Below are 2,533 nucleotides of genomic sequence, written 5' to 3' on the forward strand. Positions count from 1 at the left end.
AGGTTTAAAAAATTTACTTTTATATGGTTTTCAATAATTTTATATATTTATTGCAGACATGCGTAACGAAATACAGTTCATAATTTTTTTTACATTTTATTTTGCTGTACTATAAACTACAATTTATCAGGACAATGAAGAGGAATTCTTTGTGGCTTGATCTGCAATTAAAGTTAATTTAATTATTGGAAATTAATTTTCTGCAGTATGTAACTAATTGTTTACTTTAATGTTTCTAATAGAATTAGGAACGCCGCTGTAAAAAACAAATATTAACGAGACTGTAGCATAGAATAAGAAGTAAAGATTTTAATATATTGTAATTGTATATACGTTTATAAGATTATTAAATTTGGATAAATTATTGATTACCTAAACCACCTTGATACGTAATATCTGCTACGGGCTGCGGATTAAACAGCAATTTCACCTGTAATCACAATATCAATAGTTTATAGAATTAAAAAACAACCATCTGAAAACCAAGCCTTCCCATAAAAAAGTACTGTAAATTGATAAATTACCTTCTTCTTTAACCTCTTCTTGAACCTCTTCTTTCACAGAAGCTGTAATCAAAAAGGTTACTTAGAATTAAAAAAAAATAAATTCAAATTTAAATTGGCTTGGATCGTAATTCGGAATAGTTTTAAAAAAATGGTTAATATCATCATACTTTGAAAACAATGTCATAAGTCAAGTTATCAAAAAAAATTTTTTGTATAAACATAGGCAATGAATATTTTTATTTTATGATCGATATTTTCTTAAACAAACAATATACATTTACTCACTATAGAATTTATCAGGTTAATGGAATTGCAGCAGCTGATTAGCGAAATATTTATTAATAATTCATCTTCTTAAACTTAAAAAGAATACAAAATAATTAAATTTTTTAATCCAAAAATGTGATAGATTCACAATGAGAAATGCAACATTCGTTATTTCAATTGAAAAATGCATTGAGTTTTAAACAAAAAGAGTTGAATTAATCCATGAAGACGAATCGTCAGCCAAATAGGCACAGTGAGCCTCAACCAATTTTAACCTACAGGTATTGTCAATAATAGTTCCTCCTATGAAAATTGAAAAGATTTTTCATTCATCGCAGGATAGAATATTATTTGAAAACAACTATGTAAAAACTAATCATTTCTATACAGAGAAGTACTGTCAATTGTTAAGTTACCTTTTTCTTGAACCTTTTCTTTTACAAAATCTGTAATCAAAATAGGTTACTTTACATTTAAAAAAATAAATTTTAATTAAAATTAGCTATGAACGCAGATCGAAAATGTCGTTAAAAAATGTATGAAGATCCTTATACTCTGGAAACAATGTCATCAGTCAAGATTGCAAAAAATGTTAATCGTTAAATAACGTTCCCTCTTATAAAAATTAAAAAGCTTTGGAATTCATAATATTATAAAATACTATTAAGAAAAAACTATATAAGAACTACGCGTTCCCAATAAGAAAAGGATTGTAGATAAAGAAATAACCTTTTTCTTGAACTTCTTCTTGAATTTCTTTTTGAACTTCTTTCTCAACTTCTTGAACTTCTTGAACTTCTTTTTCTACTTCTGGAACTTCTTCCTCGACTTCTTCTTCAACTTCTTGAACTTCTTCTTCAACTTCTTCTAGAACTTCTTCTTGAACTTCTGCTTGGAGCTCTTCTTGTTCAGAAACTGCCATCAAAATAGGTCAATTTACATTTAAAAAAATCAATTCCTATTAAAATTAGTTGCGATGGTAATTTGAAAAAGTCATTAAAAAATTGTTTAAAATCCTTATATTTAAAAACAATGTCTGAAGTCGATATATCAAAAATGGTTCATTGTATCAATTCAAATTGAATCTGAAAATCGAACTTTAGCTCACTTAGCGGACAAATAACTAATATTTCTTTTTATGAAAACTAATAAGATTTCATTCAATTGCAGAATAAAATATCAATAAAAAATTTCAAAACCTAGGCATTCTCATGAAGATAAGTATATACTGTGAAATAATAAATTACCTTCTTCTTGAACCTCTTCTGCTTTCACAGCTGTAATTAAGAAATTTCTCTTATGCAAAATGAATTATACAATAATTGTTTTATAAAAAGCACTATTTTGCGAACGACTAATCTGATGATTCAAACGAGGGAAGGATGACTAAAAATTAAAAACTTTGTATTTATTTCTTTTCTATATTGATTATTATTTTCCTTATAATGGTTACCATGTGGAAATGAATGGTAATAATGATTTAAATTTCTCTGCTAGAATTCAAATATTTAAAACTTAGTTTTCATGGTGAAATTTGTTATAAAATTAACAGAATGAAAAAAAGATATTGAGTTATAGAATATAGAATAGTTATGGAGTAATAAAAACTAACCTGATTTGCTACGGCGGCTACCTAACAGAATAATTTCCACTCTTACGCCAGCATTTCCACTACATGATCCACGATCTGCTACTTGGCTACCTGAGATATCAATTGTCACAGTTCGAATTCCGTTTCGTTCGCCTTGTCCTTCAACTGA

General features: G+C 27.1%; 1 long non-coding RNA gene across 2 annotated transcripts; it reads right to left on the bottom strand.

The window, feature by feature from the left end:
• Positions 1 to 24: 24 nt before the first annotated feature.
• Positions 25 to 1,534, bottom strand: LOC117181666. 2 transcript variants are annotated; one of them, XR_004468151.1, is made up of 4 exons: positions 1,503 to 1,534; positions 525 to 566; positions 373 to 430; positions 25 to 161 (listed from the first exon to the last, which is right to left on the bottom strand). It is a non-coding gene; the product is annotated as an uncharacterized LOC117181666 (long non-coding RNA). The 2 variants fall into 2 exon arrangements; XR_004468152.1 differs by lacking the exon at positions 1,503 to 1,534 and adding an exon at positions 1,190 to 1,435.
• Between the last annotated feature and the right edge of the window lie 999 nt (positions 1,535 to 2,533).

Source organism: Belonocnema kinseyi, chromosome 10 (assembly GCF_010883055.1).
Source record: "Belonocnema kinseyi isolate 2016_QV_RU_SX_M_011 chromosome 10, B_treatae_v1, whole genome shotgun sequence".
NCBI classification, from domain to species: Eukaryota; Metazoa; Arthropoda; class Insecta; order Hymenoptera; family Cynipidae; genus Belonocnema; species Belonocnema kinseyi.